The 27168-nt window shown below is 48.3% G+C and overlaps 1 long non-coding RNA gene across 4 annotated transcripts in view; it reads right to left on the reverse strand.

Moving 5' to 3' along the window:
* Positions 1–27168, reverse strand: part of LOC308182834 — a 95177-nt gene that overhangs the window by 67710 nt on the left and 299 nt on the right. For all 4 annotated transcript variants that reach the window (XR_013942111.1, XR_013942112.1, XR_013942113.1 and 1 more), the window contains exons 2-4: positions 18269–26816; positions 9240–12393; positions 7746–7897 (exon numbers count right to left, since the gene is read on the reverse strand). This is a non-coding gene — a long non-coding RNA (uncharacterized lncRNA). The remainder of the gene's footprint in view (positions 1–7745; positions 7898–9239; positions 12394–18268; positions 26817–27168) is intronic.

Here is a 27168-nt window from a genome sequence, read left to right on the forward strand (position 1 = left end):
CAGCAGTGGGGCTGGCCTCAAGGAGCACGGCCAGGCTGGAAACCTCCCAGACAACAAACCACGGAGCCCTCCGTTGGCAGAGCAAGCAGATGCGGGTTCCCAAAGATGTGTTTTTCCTTGGCTTCCCATTTACTCTGTGAAGCTCATTCCTACCTTGCACAGAGGAAAATGTGACCCAGAAGACTTTACTCCTACAGACGCTTGGCCAGCAAGTGAGCAGCCCACCCTGGTAAGAAGGACTCTGCCTGGCTTTAGGCAATGGTGTGTGGGCAAACGTCCCCAGGAGAGGTGCCCCCAGGAGATCCCAGCACAGGGGAAAGGATGCTGCAGGAGGAACCTGAGCTGGTGCCAGCAAAGCGGGCTGTCTCCAAGCGAGGGAGATACAACCCTGAGTTTTTGCCCCTTTCTCCCCTCAGGGCTGCCACAGCAACATTCAGCATCCGCGCTACAGAAGGGCTTTTTGTGGAGATGCAGTGAAAGTACCGAGCTTCAAGTCTGAACAAAATGCTGACCTGCTATAGGGCTTTTAGCGTTGACAAATTATTAGGATATTAAGACTACGTGTCTTTGGTCAAACCCAAGTAGCTGGGCTCAGAGGCAAGAAACGGAGAGAAACTGTACAACTGTATACAAAGATTTGAGCAAACTGTCTAAAAAATACCTTTCGACCTTAGGATCTACTATGATAGAGGAGTTATTGCCTTCATCTATTGATAAAATATTAAATATGAGTAGCTGGTTGTTTTCCAGAAATCAGCAGGTAATTTAAACGTATTAAAGCATGAGAAGGTTTCACTTTGAAGGCAGTGCAGAGAATTTGCTCGCTAGGACAGGACGACAAAGCAGTTATGGGGAGTGCAGCAGTTCCCAAGCCTGGGTTGGTTTTCCATGTAACTTTGGGTGAGACCCTTCACATCTCCGATCAGAAGTGATCAAAGGAATTGGATGTAATTATTACAAAGATTACTGTGATAAATCTGAGACAGCACTGGAAAAAGGCTACGATTAATGCAGAAAAGAGCCAGCCACGGCTGCAAAATTCCCAAGGATTCAAACTCAACTTTACATTAAGATGTAAAGCAAAAGAAAAAGGGAAGGAAAAGAAGGAGCAAAGCAAGCATGCTCTCACACCACTCTGACAGCAGAAGTGTTTTGAGGTGAGTGTCCCACGCCAGGGTGAAGGTGGCGACACCTCCAGCAGCACGTCCCCTGCAGAGCAGGGCACAAGATGCCAGGAGCCAGCCCAGTGCACCTCGCTCAGCCTGCTGCAAAGGGCTGCACTTCTTCCTGCTCAGGGCAAGGCGAGCAGCCCTGGCAGCACCAGCCGATCCCACCTGCCTCTGCTCACCTCTTATTTCACAGGAGCTGGGAGCTGTGGTTGGCATTCCTCAAAAACATAGACTGCTTGATTCCTCCTGACCTACAAGACTTTGATTTTCAGTTATACCAGTTTTTCGGAGTCTTCTTGCAGGATAACAAATAATAAGTATTTCCTAGGACAACCTAAGGTTTTCTATTCCTCTATTCTATTCAAACAAATTTGATCAAGGGAGGAGAAAAGAAACTGCACTAGCAACAGCACTGAGCTCAGGGAACTTCATTTTTCACAGTTCAAATGAAACCCACAGGAGAGTTGTGTCAAGGCTAAATGTTTTGTGTGCACAGGTACGTATGATAAATACTTGCAGAAAGATGCTGGTGCAGTGCAATGCTTCTGGAGGGGCCGTGCTGTGTCTCTACACTGACAATATCTAAACTGCAATAAAGACATGATGCTTAAAAAGGGGAAAAAAAGAAAAAAAAGCCTGTCTACCTTAATCAAGATTTGTTAGTAATTTCTGATATAAGGGAAAAACATTTAGAGTTTTGCTTCTGATCAAGTATAACTAAAGCCATTATCTCGCACTGAATCGGTGGGATGGTTTTGCCAGCATAGAAGGACTCGCCATTTATCAGCCTCTTTGGGATTAACGCGTTTGCTGGTTCCTAATCCCAGCAGAGCCAGCAGTCTGGTAAAGGTGTCAGTCGAGCAGGGCACAGTGCAGTGAGTATCAGCACCCAAACATGAGAAAGTTAAGAGCAGATAACCACCAGCAGCACTGCAAGGGACAGGCGAAAAGGCAGGAGGATGTTTTCAGATATCACGGAATGAGGCTGGACCCTGGAATCTAAGGGCAGCTCTCCCAAAACCCAGACAGGGTCAGGTGGTGTTTTGCTTTGGTTTTTTGTTTTGTTTTGTTTTTTTAATTCTTCTCCATGATCTTACATCCAAGGATGGAAGATTTCTTTGAAAGGCAACTACGTTCCTCTGATGGGCCCTTCCAACACGAAGCAAACCCCCCTGCTACGTGGCTAGCCAGAACCAGAACCTCAGTCCACCAGTTCCTGCGCGCAGACCTCCAGACTTAGCTCTTCCCAGGCACTTTCCAGGAGCTAGCAGCAAAAGCAAGTTCCATATTCCGTCCATAAACATCTCAGAGGAAAATGATAACTGTCTATATACACAACAACAGAGCTGAGACATTAAAAAACAAGGCAATAATATCCTTCTCCCCAGTCACCTCCCTCAGCTAAAAGCCAGCACAGTCTGCCTTAAATTTCAGCTCCGAGTGCTTTTCACAGGATACGCATCATCCCCACGAAACAAATGGATCCATTTCATTTTTTCCACTTAAAGTCGCTGGTGAGTTCAACTTTGGCACTGCAACAAAAAAAGGCTTCATTGCCAGCACGCACAGTGCGCTGGAACCAGAGCAGGGTGAGAGGAGTGGAAAGTCATTTATAAAGCAAATTCTGCAGCAGAGAGAATTATTGGGCTTTACCTCTGGGTTATGTGTTACATTTCTTTATATAACATTGTGTTTAACTCGTAACAGTCTGTGGGGGAGAGGGGAGAAAGGTAAAAGTTTAATTTTCTTACTTCGTTTTTGTTGAGATTTATAATAAGAGAACTATATGAACGTTTGATTTTTAAATAAGATTTTGCTGAATTTTCCACAGATCTAAGCTTCTAACAGCTTGCTCCTGAGGCTTATCGCTTTGATGAAGGTTCCCCAGCACTTTGCAAAGACGTGGAACAATGCGAAAATCAGCAACTGCCCCCAAGAAGCATCTGTGATCGTAGGGGGGACTCTGGGAGTAGCAGCCACACAGCATCGCCAGGAGCAAGGTGGTCTCAGATGGGCTATTTCAAGTGTGACCACTGTGATTTGGGGAACCTTGGTATAACGTAACAGCATTTTATTTCACAAGATTGAGACAGAGACAGCATGATTCTTTATCATCCAATCTGAAATTAAAACTGATGCTATGAGAACGTTCAATTTTGGATATACTGACACTTTATTATCAAAAAGACTTGATTCATAAATTTCCAAACAGCCTGAGCTTACACCAATAGATTTCTAACTTTCTTCTGAAAACATTTGTTGTTTTGTTTTGTTTTCCCCCAAATACACATTCTCTTCCCTTTCAGGCCACTGCCCAATAGCGGATTTAATCCAAGAACTCTCCTTTCTTCTTAAAACCTCATCCTTTCTTGGGCAGTTGGCAAATTGTCGTAGCTTATCCTGTTTAAGTAGTTTGCAGAGTCAAATCGAGTGCCACGGCGTGTTTGTCTTACGTCCCATGAATTTACAAGTACCCTGTCCTGCGAGTGCTGCTGGCTATTTATGTGGCTATCGGTGTTTTTAACCGTGCACAACGCCACTGCGCAGAATACTTTTTCTTTTGATCAGCTCTTTTACTGATTTAGTAGGTTTTAAAGTGCCTGGGTGCATTCACATATCCCCGTATCGCTGCAGACCTTGAAGTAACTACCTCGGTAACTGCTAGGGAACTGAAAGCCTTTCATTTGTTGCAGAGGTAAATGCAATAAATACATACACATCTCAGCCAAGCTTTCATGCAAACGGAATTTTGTCTTGTGTTTACTTGGAAAGCACTTTAAAACGTACTCCTACCATAAATACATAATTGTAAAAAAGTCAGCGGGACTAAAAGTCTTGGTATTGAGTGCTACACCTAGTGGTAAGTGTTTGCAGGATTTGTGGCTTTTCTGACATTCAAACAAATAATTACACAAAAACAACGTTTAGAGAAACTAGTCATAATACCAGGAGAAGGAGAGGAAAAAACACTCCAGAATGCTTCAGATACTTAAACAGGGGGTCTATTTTTCTATCAGCATGTGAGAAATTTATGCAATTAAAGTATAATCATTAATGAACCTCGCCTACGAACGCAGCCCATACATCAGAAGAAAAAGCACAGCTACTCGAGCTGCAGTTTTACTGGAACGAGGCAGGAGCAATACCTGGTGCTCTGCTCCCATGGTCTACCCTACAAGGAGATCTTTCTTGTTTACCTGTCTGCTGACCCTTCAAAATACTTAAAATACCTTGGGTGTAGCAGCCATGTGAAAGAAAGAAAAGCCTACAAAGCACACAGCACTACACACCTGTGTTTTAAAGCAGATTGCTATCAGGAACTTCAGCAGAAATTCACACTTGTCAGTAGTGAATGCAGTGCCTTCAAATCCAGATATCACATACCTGGATTGGAAAATGTAGTAGGTGTAGTTCAACAATCTTGGCTCTACTTCCCCTGAACAGCCATGGGACAAAACCAAGACAAGGTGCTGGCAGCAGGCACTGGCACCTGCATCCCGCTCCCCGGGGAGCACCACAGCACTCGGCTCAGGAGTCCCGGCCCCATTGTAAGGTCACCAACTCATGGGGTTAGTGACCTTAAAAATCCCTCAAGCAGGCAGGCAGAGCACTGACTCAACTCAAACCAAAAGCTCTGACTGCAAATAATTTCTGGGGAGAAAAAAAAAAAAAAGGAAATCAGGAGAAATCTCTGCTTTTCTTCTATATTAGCAGCTTATTTTCTTTCTATTTGAAACTTACAGAGAAAAATGATTTCCTCGTCAAGGAGCCTTCTTCAGTCTGAACACCCCGTCTTGTGTCACAAGATCAGTACGACGCCAGTTCTGCCTGCAAGATGTACCTAAAATCTGGAGATCCCAGCCTGCTCCATAAGCCTCAGTTAAGGAAGTCTTTCCCAAATGCTTGCGGTTAATTAAAGCACGTGTAGGCGCAATGCTCTGGTGCCTGACAATGCTCAGCCCGGCTGCCTGCCCCTCACCTGAGCCGGAGGAGCATCAGGTGTTGAAATGCCACCACTTGCAGCATGGCATTTCCAAACCAACCAGCACCAACCTCCAGCACTCAGCTGTGAGCGGCAGAGAGACACCGAGAGCTTCCACTCCTGCTCACAAATAGGAGCTTGTGGTTACGTGCCCAAGGCTACGGGATGAAATTCATGGAAGAGATGAGAGCACAAACCAGGAGTCCATCTCCACCACCACCAGCCGTGCCCACGCCGCACCATGTCCAGCAGGAGAGGACACATGGGTAGGAAAGAAGCAGAGGGTCTGAAGCTTCCTCTCCCCTTTCCCTGCTGAAAGCAGTTGAAGAACCCGGTGAGACAGACCCAGCACTGCTGCATGGTTAGCGCTGCTCACTTGCCAGTTGGAAGGAGACAAGTTTCAGGGGTCAAAACTCTTAAGTAACACTCCAGTTTCCAGCTCGTGTCTCCCGAGACGCAGAAACACCATGCAGCTCGCTGCGGACATCATTTCCTTTTTATGTGCCTCGATTTTCAAATTACTAAGGAATACAAATGCTTTTAACAGCCATTTCCACATGCTCGATGTACTCCACAGCTTCTGAAAAGATTTCCTAACAACCCCAGCTTATCTAAATCTCTTTTTATTGGTGACGTTAGCAGGCAGAAGTTAAGCCACCGATCGCAGAGGAACCAGCGGTGTTTGGTGTCGGGCATGACACAAGCTTGCAAGTCTCAGAGCATCAAGTGAGCTCCTGTCCGGATCAGAAGAGAAGCGAGCAGCAGGTTTTCTGTGGGCTCCACAGAGAGACCATGGTTTGGGTCGATGTGAGGATCATTTCTGAGCCCAGCGCATTGGGACCTTGCTGTCAGCTTGCTGGGACACCGTGCCCCTTCCCCTGCCTGGTCCTACAGCCAGAGACCAGCCACGTTTATAAAGCACCCTGTACGAGGAGTGAGTGCCCGACAGGTAGCTCCTTGAATACAAAAGCGTTTCTGCACCACACCGCAAAGATTCTGGCACATACCGTACGCTGCTTTATTCCCATTACACTGCACCTGTCACCCCGCTGTGAGAGAGACTCTCCAAATACAGGATTAAAAGCAGATTGGAAGTTTTCGGAGCAGAGACTACTAGTAATATTCTCGCTGCTTTCTGCTTAACGTTACCCCTAGTCTGGCTTTAAGTGTTCAGAGGAACCTGTGGCAATGAATGACGTGAGCCTCGGGGACTTGGGTGACTAAAGGTGGCCTTCAGTGAAACCACGAGGCTCTGCCCTTGGCAGCACAGGGCCGCTGGCACGGACTGCCAGCACAGGTGCTCTCGTGCTGTGTCCTTCGTGCACCACTGAAAGCCTTTGAACCTGAAACACTCGGCAGAGCCGCTGCCACTTGAGTTACAGGCACAGCTCCATTGGCTGCTAACCCATAATATGCCATTATCCCTTAACCTGACCGGCCATCAAAGGCAAACACACTTCACTTTTTCACTGCAACATTTTTTTTCTTATTGATAAAGAGAGCAGAGATTTAACCCAACTATTTTTCTTACTCTCACATTCACATATCTCTTAAAAATTAGAGGAAGGTTTAGTGCCAATATTGTCCTGACAGATCTCAGCCTAACTCCCAGGCAGCCTAGGTATGAAAGAAACCAGAAATCTTTTATGATACTACCACCAGAGACAGCTGACACCTTAACATGCTTAGGAATATACAATCGTCACTTCAGGCAGTCATGCTTTTCAGGCAACAAACCATGATTTGCCTTCTCCTTCACCTGCACCAGTAATTTAATCCACTTCACTCAATTTAGTGACTGTCCTCTAAAAAGAGGAGCTAGAAACCCAGGTCATTAATTAAGAACAGGGCTTAAATTTGTACCGGAGAGGGAAAGCGCCCTAAGTAGTTATATGGTATTGTTCAAAATTTAAAGTTTCTAAACTGCATGCACTACAATGCTGGGAAAAAGCAACCGGGTTATAAAAACCGTTCCAGGACAGCAAACATTGTGTGCATACACAATACACTTACAAGCGTGTATCAGGATCAGGAGATTAAACACCCTGGAGTCAGAGACTTCACAAAGAGATAGTGACTCCCACTATATTAATTCAGCCATATTTTTATATATTTTTATACCTTTGTCTTCTGCTAACATTACTGACAAATTATTACGCTAAGATTTGCATATCACAAAGCAAAAAGAGGATTGGGAAGCATCGTATAAACGACACGTGGTTGATTTAAAATTGCTAGGGTGATGTTAACTACCAGGGAAGTCCTCTTTTATTTTCTTTCCTCCTCTGCCAAAAGGTGATACTTCTATGAAGTTCCAGGGGAACTCCAAGACCTTGTTCTAGTAGTAATGACTGAGGTGTGGAAACCATCTGAATTTCTGGGCAGGCCGCGTGATCACCCCAGATAAATTACATCAAAGCCCGGGAGACGCGGCCAAGTTTCTCGCGGAGTTTTGAGGCTTGCCCAGTGCCGGTGGTTCACATCTCACTGAGCAAAGCGTGCCTTTGAAGCTGAGCGAGCCCATCAAGCTGCTGGGAAGAGATCTTGAGGTGGGCCATCCCTGCTCCCCACCGCTCTGCCCTCACCCCACGTACCGACAGCGCACGGAGCTGAAGCGAACGGTTGGTAGAAGAAAACGTGGCTTGGTTTGCAGATGGATGCTGGAGCAGGAGACGCGTTCTCTCTCAGCTGCAGCAGGTGACAAGGTGCCAGCGCCCACCAGCTCCGCGACGCACACTCAGACCAGCTGGGGAAGAGAAACCAGAGCGTGTTAACCCAAGCAAAGAACTGCCCTGCTCTTCCTGGGGCCGCTGCCCCAAGGACTGTGGAATGCAAGACCCGCAACTCACTGAAGGACTCTGCCTGCCCCAAGCAGCACGGCTGGGGAGGAGGACTTTCCCCCAGGAGCAGGTGTGCTCACGTAAGCTCGCCGGAGCAGCAGCCATTTCCATGTACAGCCGCACACAGCGTAAGGGAACAGGGGCTCTTTGCTCTGTGACGGGAGCCCCTTCATGGCCCGAGAACTTGCATCAGTCCCTAAATATTTAGGGACACATCCGCACCCAGCCGCTCTGGGCTTTATGCAGCGCACTTATCTGGGCGTGCACAGGGGCACCTCGAGCTGGAACCACGCAGAAGCAGCACAGGTCTGGGAGGGAAGAGCCCGAATGTGGGGTTTAACACAGGTCTGGAGCAAATAAACCCCTTGGGGACCCAGCGCAGGGACTCTCGAGTATCACCACGCGCACTCCCAGCCCAGGCCCGGGCAAGCCAGTGGAAAATCTGAACTAATAAGCTCCCCTGGACCCAGCTCGGCTCTGCGTGCAGCCATTCATGGAGTTCTGCTCTGCATCCTTTAGCGACCCTATTATCCCCGTTTCCTCATTGTCTGGGGTTTCAGTCGCCCCATTATTTTGGACAATGGAAAACAGACTGGGCTACGGTACCTTTCTTGACATTTTAACACCCACCCTCCTCCTTTCTCTCGAAAGAAAAAGCAGCACAAAGTTCAAAAAAATAAAATTAAATAAAAACCATATCTCGGGTTCTGACCCCGAGCTCTGATCTGCCTGGGCAGTCTGACAGCCCGACCAGCTAAATGATCTGCCAGAGAAAAGAACTAAATAGGTGTATATATATTAAGCTCTTATTTAACAGCTAATTAATTCATATTTCTATAAACACGTACACCTCTTTATCCCAAGTTCCGTAAGTCAGCACATTTTTTCACCGCAGACTGCTGCAGCCCCCTTTTCTTTCCCCCTCCAAACTTTATTATAAAGCCCCGAAGTTCACAGAATGTCTCGCTATTGTTGCTTTAAAGAGGAATTCTCCTCCCCGCCTCCTCCTTTCTCTGGCTCTCGGAGGCACCACATGGCACAATAAGAGCCCTTTCATGTTCAAGACTCGCAGGCGTTGCTGTGGAAACTCACCCAACCTCGCCGAGTCTCCAAATAAATAGTTAAAATTAAAAAAAAAGAGAGAAAACCAGGGACCCGGCAGGCCTGGCTGCAATCTTATCTGTGCCGCGCTGGCTTCAGGGGGGACGCGAAGAGGCGAAATAATAACCTTTCGCCCAGATTAGTCACCTAGAGGTGGTGATCAGTGGAGGCAGAAGGCCGGTGGTGCTGTTCCAACGAGCCTGCGGCTGGAGCGGGAGCACAAAGACGCGGAGACGCAATGCAGAGCCCGGGCAGCCGGTGGCATGGGAATGGTGGCGCGGGGCTTCGCACCGCTTGCCGACACGTTTCTCTTCCCTCCCGCGCTCGTATAAGCGCCTTGGGATAGACACTACGGGAGAGCTTTGGAAGGAGCCTGGCTAAGAGGCAATAAGCAGCACAAAGTGTCATTAATTGCTACCTTGCAGGAAACGCTGCTACAAAGAGAAACCCATGCTTTCCCTATGAAAAAAATAAAGCTTTTTTTTTTTTTCCCCCTCCCCTCCCCTCCCTCTACGTGCTCAGACAAGCCACCGCTCGAGGCCCCCAGGATCTGCTATTATCAGTTAAGTCACGTCTAGTGCCAGGCAAAAGGTCATTTCAGGTCAGCCCCGAGATGAAAGGAAGGGGTAATGTATGTGGGAATGCAGGGAGGAGAGGGCGAGGGGGCGAGAGAGAAAAAAGGGAGGAAGGAAAAGGGATGCGAGAAGAGGAAGAGAAGGACAGGCGGAGGGAGGGAGAAGACGAGCGGGCGATAGCAGGCTAAAAAGGAGCGGTCCCAGCGCCAGGAAACAAATAAAAAGACCAAACCGCAGCACCTCTGCTGACACGCTGCACGAACTTGGTTCCTCATCAAATAAAAAGGCTGCCACATTTGCCGGGGTCATCTTTTTAATTCGTTCTTTCAATGAGGTTTTTCTGGTTCTCGTGGATTTTTTTGTTTTGTTTTGTTGTTGTTCTTAAAACCTTTACTGCTGAGAAAGGCAAATGCTTACGGCAGAAAGGACTATCCATTGTCTGGGGCGTCTGCTCCAGCTTTCTTTGTCTGGGTACTACGAGAGATAGAGGCTCCATTTCCACCCGCCCCCCCCCCCCCCCCCCCGTATTTTTATGCATCTAAAAAAAAAAAAATCAATTTTGCATTTAGCAGCGAAAAATAAAATATCCTAATGCCGGGGCAGAAAGCCCATTCTGCATTTGCCTTTTCTCCCTTCTCCCCCTTCCACCTCTCGGCCCCCCTCCGTAAGGTATTAGGCGGATAACATTTTCAGCCGAGCCCATCAGTCATTCCTGAATCCGTTCCAAGGTTCCCCCTCCACCACCCCGGCTCCCTCCACCTCCCCCTGCTCTCAGCCCTGGCTCTACTTGTCTAACAAATCATTTTTGTAGGACAAGCGACTGGCTCACGCCGAGATTGCACGCATAACCCAGGCACTGCCGACAAACTGTCAGGGGAGGAAGAGCTTTAGTGGATTTTTTTTTTTTTTTGTCCTTTTTGGTTCTTTATTTGTAAAAACATTCCCATTCTGGGATGCCCTCCTCCTCCTCCGTGCTCTCCCCCAGCCCCTCCAACCTCAAGCTGACCACACTGCTTTCGCCTTGAAGCTTCACCCGAGCACGCGTTGGGAATTACATCACACAAAACCTTCCCTTTATCAGCGTGGGGCGGCACGGTGCGATCCCTCCCGCACGGCCTCACCCAGCCTCGCGGAAACATCCTTTGTGCTTTCTGCCCGAGGACGGGTTTTCGGGCCAGGCGTGCAGAAGGTGCTGCTGCTCACCCCCCTCCCCATCCCCGTGGGCACAGATTCAGTGCTTCCTACAGCCGGGTAGGAGGGCAGCTACCTGGGGACTGCCCGCGGCTTGCTTTGTTAGCAGCAGGACGCTCTGTTTGCTGGGCTGGGGAGGGGAGGATGGTTCTTGCACTACCTGGGGGCTCTGAGGAGCTGCCTGCAGCCAAATCGGGGCGACCCAGGGCTCTGCAAGTGCCCCACAGCAACTGCTCTCCAGCTGGGGCACCAGGGACGTGAGGCCACGCAGCCCAGCCACCAGCCTCCTAGCACAAGGTGTAGGGCTAAAATAGCTCTGGACATGCAAAAAAAACCGCCCAGGTGAAGCCTCTGGAAGCTGCTGATAAGGGTGACGTTCCCATACAAGCCACATTCAGCAGGCTGTTATTTTCGCTATTGTTCTGGCAGACATTTGAACCGATCAATTCAAATTCATTTTAGGATTTCGTGGGCAGAGCCCAGAGTCCTCCGAGATACCAAGCGCCTCCATGGCTGGAGCTTGGAAGCCCAAGGTTTCAGTCCCATACCTAATTAATCGGGATGAATTAGGTTCCCTCTCTCCTCCCGATGTTCTTCGTTGACAATAAATTACACCGTGCTTTTTTTTCCATTCACTCACGCTAAGCTCCTAGCAGACGTGCTATTCGTCCTCATTTGTCACTTTTATTATGGCGCTAGCTAAGACGCGTAGTCGCAGACCCGTAATCAATCCTGCTGAGCTCTGATGTCTCCCTGCAACTTCCTGCAACTCCAAAGAAAATTCCTACGCAATTCACTCCTTGCTGGAAAACCCTGGGACTTTTGCTTGTCTATGGATTTTCTCCTGCTGGAAGTTAAGACACTTCGTAGTGCCGTTTGCCCCTTCTCAGAGCTCTTTGCCAAATAAAAACCACTCCCTGCTTTGCTGAGGTGCCAGCTCCCAAAATACGGCGATAAAGCAAATTCAAACGTCCCTTCTTGACACAAAAGCCACTCCAAGCCCAGAGCTCGATTTCTCACATCCACATTTCTCCAGCTGTGGCCCTCCGAAGGGTTAAAGCAGTGGCACAGTTGCGGATGAAGACAACGGTGCAGGTGTGAGCGCACTAATTGGGCAAGTGAACAATAATGAAAGCAAGAACATGGGATGGTGGAAAGGGTTGGGGATTTTTTGCAGCAGACACAATAATTGCAAGTGCCAAGCTCTGTGTATGGAGGTAAAACCACGAAGTTCAGTGGCTTGATGCTGCCCCGCGATCCTCACTGAGCCCAAGGAGAGCTGCACCACCACCACCGGGGCCGATTCTACCCATCCACGTCTGTTTGCCACGCCTCTAGAAGTACCTGGAGGGCAAATCTCCGGACCCATCTCCGGTTCTGCTGGCCGGTGCTACTCGGGGCCACGAGCCCCAGCGAAGCCTCCAGCTGAGAGCAGAGCCGGGCACCGGGGCTGCACGCCGGGACGCGCACAGCTGCGGTTTCAGCCAGCGCCCAGAAAAAAAAGAAGTTTGAAGTTTGGCTCGGGTTTCGCAGTTCTGAGGAAACAAAGATAAATATTATTAATGATTATGAACAGGTAGGCAGAAATACCAGCAGGGGAAGATAAAAATAAAATCCCCAGCTACAGCTCAGTCCAAGTTCCTTGCCTGATTTCCCTGATGCCTGGCTCTATTAATGCAAGAACCACAAGGAGAGCAATGCTGTTCAGCACACCCAGTGGTAGCCACCTCCGAGCTTCCAGCAAGCTACAAAAGAGGCAGGGAAATGCAGAGAAAGACCTTGCAACACAGCAACACCCCAAACTGCAGTTTTAAGGCCACAGCTGGTCACCTTCAGGGCAGAACCCCTTGGAATCAGGGAACATCTCCACTGTCCTGCACCGTGGAAAAGCCCAGCTGCTCCGTCTCGAGCTCAGGGTACACTGCTTCACCAAAGAGACAGATTTATTGGAAAGAGTCAACACGCGCATTAAGAGAAGAGGTCTGGAAACCATGACATGCAAGAAAAGCCTGAATGACTTACTGCTGGGCTGAAAAATTGCACGGCTTCGAGAAAGGGGGCTGGGGGCTAGTGGTGGGGCAGGTGGGAAGCACAATTGCAAATACCTCAAAGGCTGGCACAAATAGAAATAGAAAAATAGTCACTTAGAACAGTAGGTTTCTTATCGCCAGCACAGGGAGCACTGGATTTGCTCACCAACAGGTTCAGCAGAGTCTCCAGCAAAACCCTAAGTGGGAACCCACGTGCCAAGGGACAGCCTGGGCCCTGAAATCCTCCCCTAGAGTGTAGGGATGGACTGCAGAGCATCTCCTCAAACCTTATGGCTGCAGAGAAATTTAAGCTCCTCCGTCATGCAGAGGTGGCAAAGGTAAGTGGAGAGGTGAAATCATGGGAATCGCCAAGTCTGGAGAGGGGCTCTCCTTACGAAACCACTCTTTTTTCTTCTCATCTGAGTATTGAGTGGAGCAGAGCAGACCCAGCACAGTATTTGTTCATTGCAGCTAACGGGGAGTGAATCTCCGAGACTTTTAAAATAGGAACAGCAAAGAACTTGTGGTGAAATTAAAAATGTAAATGTATTTCTGATACCAGTTTCAGATTCCCTCCCCCCAGCCCGCTTCCTGAAAATTAGTGTGTAAGCCTCTGCCACCAGATTTCCAAGATAGCTTCCTGTAATAGGACTGGAGGCATATGCCATCAGCACCTGAATATTACTTTGTTGTTAGGGCCCAGCCATATGTTTCCTATTTAAAAAATTACTTTATATCACAGGAAGCCACTTTTTCTTGCAACAATAGCAGAGGTTCGTGTAACCGTTTCACCCATAGAGGGAAAAATAAGGACTAACCACCAGCTATAGCAGCTTTACCAAAGCACAACCCTTTTCTGAGTCCTCATATTCAACAAATCTTATGTTCTGATTAATTTATTCAGTGAAATGGTGCTATTGCAGCAGCAGCCAGTGGAAATTAAAAGACTTCAGGATATGAACAACATGTTGGAATGGTGTCAGCTTCCTCGGTCCCCGTGCCTCCTGCCTCCAAATAAAACTCAGCTTCACGTAGGGACAGCCAACTTGACATTGGGCAGAGTGTTTGGCTCTTGGACAACGGGACACCTCTCCATCATGAAAACTGAGGCCACTTGGCATCTGAAATTGTACTAGAAATACCTTCTGATGCTACACAAAACCACAACATGGAGTATCTGGATGGGAACACGGATGGGAGCTTGCCAAAAATACATTTTTCATTTGAAAAGGAAAGTCTCTTTCAAACAACATTGTTTGCAGTGACAGTGATTATTTCCCCTCCCGAAAAACATCCCGAGTACATTTCGGTTTGACAGGCGCCGCGGCGCTCCACGCCTGAGGCAGGAGGCCAGGCAGCACCGTGGGAGAGGGAGCAAAGCGCCTCCCCTACAAAGGGGGAGCAAGAAGCATTGGAATTACACTTCCTGATGTCTTATTTCTGGAACCTAAATCATTTGGGTTTTCAACTACAATATTTAGTGTTTGATTTCTAGCAGGAACGAAAAAAAAAATGTCTTCCTCAGAAGCTCTTCTGGAAAAGCTCCACATCCCCTTCCTCCTGTGCCAGCTGGCCAAGCACCCAGAAACATGGCACTAGGCAGCACTTGCTTGGGGGTATTTATTTCCCTTCGGTACCGAGGTAGACATTCGATGTGTCTCTTGACAGAAACTGAAGGTGTAAAAAGATTTAAGAAAGTGAAAACGGTAAGGAAAGCTTTCCAAAGACGGAGGGTTCAACATTTCGGTGGTTTTGAGGTATTCTAGAGGTGGCAGGTACACCCACTTTACGAGGGGTAAGGGAGCAGAGTCTCAAACTCTGCTCTGTCAGGAACAAACTTGTTTCACGTTTCATTCAATCAGAGCTGGGAGTTTTCAGTCGCCATTGTCAGAAGATTTCCAGGCAGATGCAGCAGAGCGCTAAAGCTGGTTTGTCATCGAATTTAGGTTGTCAAAACATATATTTGAGTTTGAGTTGAAAATCTCAAGATATTTTTGGAAAAATGAAAATATATGACAAACTCTGCCTTGTTCTGAATACAAGCATTTTAGGTTTTATACCCCAATCTAGATTTCCTCCTGAGGAATAAAGTACTGCTCGGAGCAGAGAACTCTGGCACACGCAGTCTGTCCTGGCCTCGCCACGCTCTAACTCAAACCTGTCCCTCTGAAATTCCCCCAAATTCAGAGCCAGACACCAGATACCCATTCCCTCAGAGGTTTGGCTGAGCTTCTCTCAAGATATTTTGATGTTTCCAATCCTAGATGAAACCACACGACTCCCAAATGTGTGAAAATTAGCAAACAAATACTCAGGGTTAAAAAAAAAAAAAATCTGCCAAGCAGATATTTTGGACAAAGCTTCTGGTTGGCTCCGGGTGTGCGCGAAGTGGTTCAAGCCACCATCTGCGTTAGAGACGGCGACGGGATGCGACGGGAGCGCAGACACAACACGGCGGAGGCAGCTCGCCCTCGCCCGCGCTATTGTCTTTCAGCCTCTGGGAGCTCTGCCTGCATCTGGCAGAAAAGTTGATCAACTTGGGGTAGCTAATCAGGCCGCTGCAATTTCCGGCCCTTTCTTTTCCCAGATTCCTCAGATCAAAGTTCAAGTCCCAGAATTATTATTCCCCCGAATGCTTAATGAGCTCCAACCGAGGGACACCAAAGGCAAAGCTAAAACATTGACCGTGCACTTCATTGAGTTTGGCCAATGTGGCTAAAAACAAGAGGGTGGGATCCATGGCATGCAAAATCACAATATACGGACTTGTATTTTAATCCAATTAAGATTCCTACGCGTGAGAAGGGATAGCAAAGGGCTTCGGTCACTTTGGAAAGAGATGTCTGCTTTCCTCGTTGCTTTCCCCATATTAAAATTTTGCAAAGGTAGAACCGGCCTTGTCATCAATCATTTCTGAAGAACTCTCTTTTGGGAGAGCAGCAGAGCCCCACAAGCACAAAAGCTTCCTTGAAGACTAAAGTTCAGGACGTTGAAATGCAAAAGTCAGATTTTGCCAGGAGGCATGATTTCTGAAGCCAGATGATTCCACCTCAGATTAAGTTATTGAAGATCTTTGCATGCAGAAACATTTCTTTGTTCTGGCAAACACTCCTCGCGTTTTCTATGCACAAACGTGACCCCTAGGAAAGGCAGCCAAGATTCTTTTGCATTATCAGGTCAGAATGTTCGGGGCCCAATTATTTTAATAGTTATTAAAAAAACTGACAATGGTTCAGTACACCAGCGAGAATAGTATTCAGGGACTTAACAAGTCACTCACTCTAACATCTGGCATGTTCTTTCGAGAAGACTAAACACATGGAGAGTCTTGCTGCAAAAGTCAATGGAAAGGAATGATAATTGCTCATTAGAATGCCTCCTCCACAGGTTATTTTTAACTTCCTCTACTCTTTCTAATCATGGTGCATGCATCAGATGATACTGAATGGGGTCAGTGCCTAGGTTTTTCCTCTCCAAAAACACACTTACAACAAAGCCTCTTTATGAAGCTAAAGATTCACAAGCCACACGGATGGCACCTGTTTTGTTTTTAAACTACAGGCAGGGGCCCAAAGCAAACACTCCCCAAGCCCCGTGCCCCCCTCAGCCAGCACCAGATTGCAAAGGCAAAGACACTGACTATAAAAATCAAGAGTGTTCTTTTAATCTCTGATGAAGAAAATCCTTCTCCCTCTCTCTCGGCTTTAAGAATACCATGCATGGGAGGAATCTGAGATGCCCCCTGCACAGAAGACATAGGTCAGGGAGAACAAGGACAGAGTCCTAATATCAGGAGCCTGATGTCAGCAAAGCAATAAAGCAGAAACCACCAAGTGTCAAATGAAACAAAACAGCTATTTATCTACTTTTGAAGGAAGAAAAACTCTGGCTGAATGTCCACAGCGTATTTCACCACATTTTCAACTCTGGGGGCTGTAGGGTTTTTGCAATTACAAAATCAGTGTCATCAGAGCATACCCACGAGCATGCAGAGGAGAGTCAGCAAACCGGTCAGGTCTGCACACTGCTCTTGAAAGGATGGGCTGTGTTAGCCCAGCTTGGCAGGGATGCCTTTATATCCCTGACTGCGTCTCCTCTGCCTTTCAGGCGGTGCAATGCAAAGACATCCCAGCTCAGCCCTGGCTGAATGAGTTCAGGCCTTTTCGCTGAACCCATCACCGTAGCATCTGAGCCTTTGTAACTGACACAAAAACTATTTCCATGGGTCACCCCACTTCCTCCCAGCCCAGATACATTAAACTTTTTTTTTTTTTAATGGGGGTTCAGCGGAGCATTAGGAAAAAGGGGCGATTCTTTGTGGTGCAACATCAAAGACTGCACACAAGGAATCTTGTTCTGAAGCCTCTCACCAGGAAAAGCCAAGCAAATGAAAAGCTCACATCAGACAGCTAGAAGACAGCAAAGGCAACGGACCTAGAGGCACAAGGAAAGCCTAAATCCAACGGTTTACAGCCAAGACTCAGGAGGCTGGGTCCTTATTTAAGGCTTTTTAAAACAGCATAAAGCCGTTTGAAGAGGAACTGAAGGACACGCTCCTAATGGGCTGCAATTTGTTTGTTTATCTGTCTGTTTTTAATGAAGGAACCACAGAGCCTACTGGAGAATATCCGAGTTTCACTTGTCATTGTCCCGGCCGTTCTCTGGAAGCCCTGCCACCACATCAAACAGAGCCACAGCTCCCCAGGAGCGAGCCTCGAAGGCCGGTGCAGGGCCCGAGCCCCGGGGGAGGCAGCGGCCGGACGCTCCCGGAATGCAAATCCGCCGTCAGCAGCCAGACACGACCCCGACGGTAGCCGTGCAAGAATCCCTCCCTCACGCCTCCGGCACCGACCTGTCCCCGGACCACCCTGGGAGGATGAATTGCAGGCGGAGGAGCTGGGCTGAGGCACCGAGGCCCTTTCAGGCCTGGTAACTGGAGCAGAGCTGCCAACAAGCAGGCCACCTGCGCGGCTGCCGCCGGGGTGTTGGATGCCCTCTGCTCCAGCTGGTCCCTGCCTGCCAAACCGCCTCACCTCCACCTAACAGCTGTCTGGGGCTGCGAGGGGGTGTTTGGGCCAAAACAAGCCATGGGGTGGAGGTGAAAGGCTGCAGATCCCAGGGCAGATTCAGGCCTGAGCCCCCCAGCACCAGCCCCCGGTCTCCCCAAGCTCCTCAGCTCTTCTCCCACACTTGTTAACGGCCCCTGCTCCTCCCAGGGCCGTACTCCTCATTAGCACCGAGTTATGCTGAACGGAGAAGCAACCCAGGGTGGCAAACGACGCAAAAAGGGCCCAAGCCGAATTAACCCTCCCTTCTGGGTCAAGTTTTCCTCCAAGGCCGGGCGGCCTTTCCGCAGCCGCATGCACAGTGCAACACTGACCTCGTGTGGCTGCTGCTCCTCAGGCACGGCCCAGAGCGGCGGGCAGGGGCCTCTTCCCTCCTCCCCTTCCTGCCAGGTGACTATTTACATTATCTATTTACGTTATCTGGGCAAAGGGGCACGGCAAATTCCCTCTGCGCGCATCCCTCTACTTGCTTTGTTCTCCGGGTGTCCGAGGGTGAAGGGCAGCTTGCCTTCACTCAACTCCTCGCATCAGTCCCAAAACAAAAGCTTCCTTCAGGAGATAAAACCGGTCCTTGCCTGGGTCAGAAGGGGTCCAAGGGCAGCCGGGATGTGCAGTCACTCCCATAAAACGTGCAATCATCATACAATGACAATAGGATGTACAGTCATTCCCACAGACACCGCTGTCCTGCACAGCGGAGTGGGGAGGCAGCGTGTTCGGGTTTTTATCACAGCTCCCAGGTGTTGAAAGCAGCTTCCATCGTGTGATTCCTTCCTACAGGCTTATGCGCTTTTACCCCAGACAGTCTGAAAATCCCTTCTGGGAGACAAATGCTGATTGACCACGAGTCTGCACCCAAAATATCACACTGACCTGCCGTACAGCTCAGAGCTCCCAGAAGCGAGGAATCAAGCAGCAAATCCAAGTGCTTTTAAAAGGTCACCATGGTAAAAGACTCCAAAAATTGAAGTCCCTCTCAAAAATGTCAGGCCTGCATTCATCTGCCTTAGTTTTTGCAAGCAAGCTTGTTCCTGCAGAGCTCTGCTTCCAGCTGGCTCTGCCCCAGAGCATATCAGGAGTGGGAAGACCCCCTTGACAGCAGACTGTAAGACAGTCCCAAGACTCAACTGTCCAAGAGCCCAAGAAGAAAAGGGCTCTGTGATAACCTTGCAGGAGGAAGGAGATGGCAAATCCTCACAATTTCCCCCTTCAGGACTGGGGTAAGCCTATCTATGCAGCTGAGCTGGGCAGAAGCAGCTGATGCCAGCCTCAGCCACCCCATGGGTACTACCAGGGATGCTCAGCTGCCCCTGCACTGCCTCACTCCTGGAAGCCTCACACATTCCCAAGAACCACAGTTTGACTATCCACAGAGCCTGCTGCCTCCAGATATCAGCAGAAACCTTTTGTTGTTCCTGGCTGGTTTCAAACATTTGAGGATCTTCTGTAAAAAAGCCTGATGTTAGGAGCCTTCAATACTGAACAGCAGTGACTCGCCACTCCAGCTGCATCCTGGATGACAATGGGAAATCAGCAGGGGCTGTGCCTCACAGAGCAAAGTTAAACCTGTTTGATAGTTCCGGGCAACCCCAAAACCTTCCAAGGCCCTGCAGATCCACCTTGGAAGCTGTACAGAGGTACACTTGGCCAATAGCCAAAGTCTTCTTCCTCTGCTGTGCCAGTGGGAAAGGAGAGGAACCGAAAACTGCTGCCCGAGCCAGAAGCTGTTAATCAGTTGGGTTTTTGGCCCTGTACAGAGCAGTGCCTCCTGCTGAGCTGAGAATTATAAACCTACATTTCCACTCCCTGCCCACCCCTCATTTCAAACACTGGGTTTTAAATGATGCATAACCCTTCCGGGCCTTCTGCCTGGGCACAGAAACTTTCCCATATCAAGGGAATTAAAAACTAGGTTACACATACTTGTCACACCAGAAAGTTCCTTAAAGCAGCTGCAAAAGACTTCATTTGGTCACTTCTCATCAGAGGTCCGCGACCAGATTCCCTGCAGAGGCTGGAGGTGTTAGATCACAGCCAAAACACAGTGGCGATGGGCTGGTGGTGGTCTAGCCAGTCCCACGTGCTTCACAGGCTTGCTCCCCAACAGCTATCAGCCTTCCCAGAATTTATCAGGGTGAAGCTATAAAAGTCTTGTAAGATATTAAACTGACAGTACACCTGAATGCATACATTCATTACTCTGAGCTCTGGATCCTTAACTGAGCACGTTGTAGCTCTACCACCCCTGAAGGAAGCCGGATGGCAACAGTGATATTTGGATATGGAGCATCCCAAAGTACAAAAGATCAGGTTTCCACATGGGGCATCTTCTCTGCCAACTCCACATTATTTAAAGACAAGGTAGAAGCACTCCGATTCTTTCTTAAAGCCCTCTTCTCAACACATGGTATACATGTCATTGATACACAATTAACTGCATATGTGCAATGACGGAGACATTGGCAGAAGAAATGTACGTCTAAAGGAGAAGAAAAGCAAAGAGACGTGCCGTGACATGTTATCATTAGGGAGTCATAATTTCCTTCCTGTAGTCATACAACAGCTGTCACTAACATCTTGAACACAGACCATGTATTAGAATACCATAGCAAATGCCTTTTCAGGCGAAAGAAAGAGAGGGCATGTTAACTGGGTGAATAGCAGGAAGAATATTTTGACAGCTTGAATGCATTAACCTCCCCGTCGAACGCCCACAACCTTTGCTAGAACTTTGCTTGGTAGACACCTTCCGCGTGCCGGGCGAGGAGACAGGGACTCGATGTAATCATCGCAGGCACAGCCTAAGGCCTCGGCTGCCAGGGGCTGCTTTCTGTAGGCAGGGGACATGCATCATCCGTAGTCACCTCTGGGGAGCTTCTCTCCATCTCCACACTCCCAGCTTTCAGTGGGGGGTTCAGGAGAACCGAAGTGGATGTCTAAGACAGCATCTTATGGTTAGAGGGAACGGTACCACAGGTTGATGTTACATGTGAGAATATCTCCTCTAGCCTTGTCTTCAGGAGGAGCGAAGGCATTTTCTTCTTCTAGCTAAGAATCTGGAAACCAACACAGAGGTCCCACCAAAGACGCTCTAGTTGGTGTTTCAAAACAGAAATAATTCAACCTAAGCAACTAGATTCCTTGTGGTTTTTGCCTTGGTCTTGTACCTTCTGAGAAAGCCACACACCACCAGTTTCAGCAGGAACCCATCTTCTCTTAGCCATAACGTCAGCCGACCCACTTTAAGAACAGGTTTTAACTCACATGAATGAGGACCTCAAAGGTTACCATGATAGGGACGTGTTCAAACACCTTGAACGTTTGCCATAAGTAGTTTATCCAAGGCAGGCTGATTATTAAAGCTTTCAGCGCAGTTTATTCAGGAGTGCTAGTTCTCATTACAAGGCAGGCTGCAACAATTCATCAATCTTGAGCAAAAGATAATTAATCAGCACCCAGAGCCGTTTTTGCAAATACAAAGCCTGATTGAAACAAACCAAAATAAGAAAAAAATAAAAACCCATGACAGAGCTGTTGGCACTTGCCAACTCCTCTTGATTAAACTTATTTTCACCTCCAGGTGCATACACAGGATGAGTTTTGTTAATTAAACCTGCCAGTCAACTCATTATGCATTCAATTAAAAGAGCCTGATGCCTTGATTTTATGCAGCTGGCGGGCTGCATGGTGACAGACTCACAGGCCTGTGTTGTCAGAGTGCATGAGTTCGAATGGGGAAGGCAGAAGAGAAGCTCCAAAATATGGCTAAGTGCGATATTTGCTAATTGGACATCCTCTTGTTGTGTGTTTTACTTTTTTTTTTTCCGAGGCTATAACGGATGGGGCTGTTTAGCAGCCATACAGCCTGGCTGTGCGTAAAGCAGAACTCGCTGCAGAGAGGGGAATTTCGCTTTTGTCTCCTTCGGAAAGCCGCATAGATGCTCAGAATATTCATGATAGACGCTGGCAAGGTTAAGAGATGAGGAGAGTGGCACCTAGATGCCATGGTGATGAATGCTGCGTGAATAGATTAGACAGGGCCCTGAAGCTTCTATAAAATGGTGGGGGTTTCATTTAGATGAAAGATAGCCTTTATTCTTAAGGCATCACACTGAGAGCCGGCAGATCTGGATGCAGGCCCTGGCTCTGCCTCAAACTCCTTCCATGACCTTGAATAAATCCCAGAGGTCCCTCCCTACTTTAAAGGTGTCTACAGTTACATCTTTCAAGAGGCAACCCTTAGCCCCTCCGTGCTCCTCATCTACCCACCGGTAGCTGAAGGCTGTTGCCTCTGCTGTGCCTACTGCTCTGGGCTATTCATTTATTTAGGGCTTCCTAGGAGCAGACAATATCACTTGTTACATGCTGCAAGAAAGCCCGTTACAATGGATCTCCGATCCCAGCCGACAAACAGAAGGAAAGCCTGTAACGTCTGTGACAAAAGAATTTGGGGCTGCCTGCAACAGCTCTGCAGCTGCCTCACAGTGACATTTGTGCTGGCCACAAACATGAGAAGTGACCTACGACAGAGGTGACCCATCTGCTGGGCACCAAGGCAGGGAATTCATTTCCTTTCCACGGTTTCTGTTGTTTCCTTCGAGTTTGAAGGCTTTCGGTATAGCTTCGAGTACAGACAAGAGGCACATCGTTCCACGACAACGTTAATGACATCCTTTTGTTTGTGCTGTATGCACACTAAGCGTGGGATATTTGGTTTCTGTTCCCAGCCAGAGGCCGGGAGATAATTTCTACTCGTGTACACCATCTGATTTGGCTCCCAGGCGACAAGGGATCTCTGAAGCATTAGCATCCGAGGAGAGCTGAAGACAAGGTGCTGGCACTCCGTGCTGTGCTCCTGAGGATTCCCCATTCTCAGAGGGCTTCTCTGTGCAGCCCTGAACTGATGGCCAGTTTCAGACCAAGGAAGAATTTTCTCCATAGCTCAAATTGTCAGGGACAGCTGGGTTTCCTGCTTCACCCTGTCTCAGAGCATGCTCCAGTTCTTATTAACTGAGAATTTTATTTCATGCATATACCACCTATGGAAAGGCTTTAGGACACCTGCAATGGCATTGATTTCCTCTGCTCTTTTTTTTCCCCATAGTTCTTAATGACCATGGCTTTTCATGTCTTTACTGCAGCTCTTTAGTTTGTTACTGGATATTCTGCAACTGATGGGGAATGATCCAGATGTTTCGTGGAGCCCCCTGAGCTACACCTCTGTCCTAGAGCTGACTGTAAGCGTGAGGAACTGAACTTTGACCAAAGAGATCCCACGAGTCTTGTATGTTTTATCAGACCTCAGAACTGAGAGGGTTTTGTTATTATTATTATTGTAAGCTGCTTTGCTATCTGGTTTCACGTCCCCTGCAACTGCTGGAAGCAATGCCTCAGACTCACAGGATGTCTAAGGACACAAAAGAAGCACCAAACACTCGGTAAATCCCAACAGCTATCTGTAGTGACCTAAACCCCATTGTCCACCAACATATGAGAACTGGTCCAAATCCAGAATGACTCTTGCAGACCCCAGCTAGATGCAAATCAACCACAAGTCAAGCCTCTGTTCCCTTGCTGATTTTGCTGTTAGCAGCTGTGTCCCTAGCAAAACTAGCAAGGCAATTAGTGGTTGGCAGTAGCTCTTGCAGCTGGTCTGAATTTTTTATTTCAGCTTCCATTGCAATATACTAGTTTGTCAGAACAAAAAAAAAAAGTTGAAGGATTTTGGGTCAGATGCTCTGTGCTGGGACCAAACCACAGCACGGACCATGGTCTCAGAGAGACACTGTGCTCTAGCCAGCCAAATACCCTCGTGACTGAGTCTTACTTGGAAAAATGTCATGCTTGGGGTCAAGTCTCTTTTCTGGCTCAGACTTGGACTGGAGCCTTCCACGTGCCAGGTGTGAACCTGGCCCAGTGGGCCAGCAGCTGCTCCATGCAAGGAATCTCATTTCCCTGTGAAAGTTTGCTAAAAATCATGGCTCGGCCTCACACCTGGATGGAAGAAAGTGACAAAACCTCAGGCTTTTTTAAGCAACCTGTCATTCTTGAACTCCAGCCAAGCGGGGATGTTTATTACCTTTTCCAAAGGATGATGGTTTGCAATTCCACCCACATGTGAGCAGTTTATAAACACGTCCTAAAACAGAGACCAGCAGCTGCTGCTAAGTGATCCTCAGACAGGATAACATTTTCTGCCTCAAACTTCCAGCACAGGAAAAGCAGTGAGGTTTGCATGGAAGATATCTGGAGTCTCTTAGCAAAGAGTTACAGCTGTTTGATCTGAAGGCAGCTCAGAACAGATGCAGCATCTGGCTTTCCCAGGAGACGCAGTGCAGGCAGGCACGTCGCTGTGTCTGTGCGCAGGGGGGACACTAAGCGTGTACCATCAACAGCCAGCCTAGTCCAGTAACCTGGCTGGCCATGGTGCTGAGGGAAGAATATGGGAACAAATCTGCACCAAGAGATCTTTCCCTACTCTAGCTTTCTAGCCACTGATGGGATTTTCTCAGTCCTTCAGGGATTTTCTCAGTTGGAGGTTGCCCCAGCTTAAAACTAAGCCAGAACAGGCCAGCTCTTGCATGGCTACATACTTAGTACCAGGAAAAAAAGCCCCCTGACCATTCCTTCTCCCAGCCACCAGCACCCCCACACACATCGGTCCTACAAAGCCCCCCAAAGGGCCCCTCACCCTGCCACAGGTGAGCCTGGAAATCTTTCACATCACCTTTTACAGCTACTGGAAATCTCCGTGAGAGCTGGAGTCCTGCCACAACCACATCCCACAAAAACTCCCTATCAAAGGCTACATATGCCCTCCTGGGGAAAAAATAAAATAAGGAAGTCTTTTGCTTTGGCCACACTCTGAGGCAGCCCCCAAAGAGAAGGGCTGAAGACTCCTGCATTCACCAAAACCAGGCTGCAGGAAGCTGTGAGGTCGTCTGCTCTGAAAGTCTGCCCTTTGACTGGACTCGTGTTACTGCCAGAATGATTTGCTTGGTCCCTCCCCAGGATCTAAAGACTAAATGCTCCTGCCACCTCAAAGAAAATTCAAAGTGAATGTAAAAAGTGCTATAAAAATAACAAATAGTCCGAGAGAAGTTGGAAGGCCTTTTTCCATCCCATCAATGTAATTGCTGCTGTCCTCTATTCACAATCATTTGCAGAGATAAAATAGAAAAAGAAAATTACCAGCCTCCAACTAATTGCTTTCTTCCCCTGACCTAGAAAATAATAATAGTTTGCATTTCTATAGCTCCTTTTATCCAGAGATCTCAAAGCACTCCGCGATCACTTATTAATCATTGCTCTCAGACCCCTGCAAGTTGGGTAACCGCCGTACAGTTCCTTTGTACATGCCTGGAGATGCACAAAAACCCCACGGCACAGCCACACATGGGTTATGTGTGAACCTGGCCGAGCCCCTCTGCCCAAGCAGGGAGCTGTGCCCCCAGACGGACACAGCCCCACTCCCCTTCATCCCCCTGCTGCCCACAGCAGCACAAAGGGGGGGCCCCTCTCCAGGCTGGGGGTCCCAGCACACAATCCAGGCTCAGCATCCATGAGAACAGTTTCGCAAGGATCCTTGTACTTCTTTCTGTGCTGCTCCTCTCTCCCCATCCCAATCTTGCTCTCTCCCCAGGACTAGAGGATGCTGTGCAAGCTTTATGGCACTTGTGCAAGGACTGGGCTGCGCTCTGGCTGTAGGGTCAGCACGCCTTCCCAACACTGCAGCCTTTGGGCAGCTGCAAAGTGAGCACAGGAACAGAGAAGGGAAAGACAGAACGTGTCCAGGGCCTACCTATAAATTCTGCTCATCCTCTAGAGACTTAACGTTGTTATTTCAGTTCCTTATTCCTTTAGGCAATGATTGAAAACACCATCCTTAGCACAGGTCATTGTCAGCAAATTACCGCTTTCTAAAGACGAGGAGGCAATGACTTAAGCAGCAAGGAAAGATTAACATAACCAGAACAAATCCAGAGTAACTGCACTTTATAATGCTAAGTCCTCATTCCTCTAGCTCTTCGCTTCCTGAAACACTTTTTATTACCCTCATGGCATATTGTGTCCAATGCTTAACCAGATTAAAAGCACTCCTGAAAGAAGACCATCCATTTTAGCATATTAGAGTAAATGAAATAATAATTGTTCCCTTACCACTCGGACTTTTTATCCGAGAACTGTAATAATGTTTCACAGGTATTAAATTAAGACGCAGTTTCTGTAAGGTAGGAAGTTTTCCCCCTCGGTGGGATCAAGAGACAAAGAGTCGGCCACGGTACGTAACGATGCAGGCGCCGCACGCTCTGCTGGGTAGAAAACATGCCGGGTTTGCAAGCATTAGCAAGTCAGCAGCAGAGCAGCTTTGGAAAGCACCCAGCTGAACCAGGAGCTTCAGTTCTGGTTTCAGGGTGTCTCGAGACCCGGCAGTTCCCATTATTTTCCAGTGACAGCAGGGTCCTCAACGCCCTCCTGGAAGCGCACTCGGACCCCGGACCCTCTCAGCCACCCGCAGCTCCTGCGCCCCACTGACGGTGTAGGCTCTGCCGTCCCAAATCCCCTGCTCATCCTCACGTCAGATGGCTGCTTAGTACAAACCCAACTCTTCGGCCCAGAAGCTAAATGTGTTAACAAGATTTCTTGCAAGAAATGCCCTTCTCTACAGAGGCCTGAGAATGATTTCTCCCTGCTGGCAGATGGCAGAGCTGCCGTACAATTCACGCCCTGGCACGGCCATGGGCTGGCTCTGCCAGAGGATTTCTGGAGCACAGGAGCATTGCGAGCCTCACGGGGAAGTCTGGAGGCACTCAGCGACACACAGGAAGATGCGAAGGAGCCTTCGGGTCTTGGATGTCAGCTCTGTAATGGTGTTGTAAAAAATCAAATCGATTGAGATCAGACAGGGTATTTCAGACATTAAGCTCACTTCCAGCATCTCTAAGAAAGTGAGGTTAATTTTGTGCCAACATTTTAATGCTTTACCCTTGGCCAAGTGAACTTGATAACAATAAAAAGTTCTTATTTTTACTTATTCTCATCAATGCCCAAAATATCCTCATCGCACTCTGAAGAGTCCCCTTGCACCATTTAAAGCTGCAACATGAGCAAACCCTTAGCATTGGGTTTTAATGGAGGAACCTCCTCCACGAGACATAGCTGATGTGAAGAAGGGCCAAGACCTCCCCAGCTCATCACACGAGGACGAGCAACG

The sequence above is a fragment of the Anser brachyrhynchus genome (assembly GCF_964034855.1).
Source record: "Anser brachyrhynchus genome assembly, chromosome: 25".
Lineage (NCBI taxonomy): Eukaryota > Metazoa > Chordata > Aves > Anseriformes > Anatidae > Anser > Anser brachyrhynchus.